Here is a 297-nt window from a genome sequence, read left to right as displayed (position 1 = left end):
GTACTGTGCAAAGGCTGGCTCTTCCCCAGGGCAAAATCACCACGAAAGGTAAGCGTTTGGAATTGTTCGGGACATGGGAGCAGCCTTGGCAGCACAAGCGAATGCAAAAACGAGGACTTCAGAACAAACTGCTTCAGAAAGTGGCCATAACAACAGGATAAGTGTGTTTGAAGAGGGGGGAAACCTGAAGGGATTAATGGCAATGTGCCTTTTACCGTAAAAAAAAAAAAAAGTTTTTAAATTTAAACTTTCACCATATGTTTCAGTCACGGTACAGAGAAGATGAGCAAGAGAGGG

This window comes from Fukomys damarensis, unplaced genomic scaffold, assembly GCF_012274545.1.
Source record: "Fukomys damarensis isolate Sample0158 unplaced genomic scaffold, DMR_v1.0_HiC HiC_scaffold_15612, whole genome shotgun sequence".
Taxonomy (NCBI): domain Eukaryota; kingdom Metazoa; phylum Chordata; class Mammalia; order Rodentia; family Bathyergidae; genus Fukomys; species Fukomys damarensis.
The sequence above is the reverse complement of the archived record's forward strand: the minus strand, read 5'-3'. Positions refer to the sequence as shown.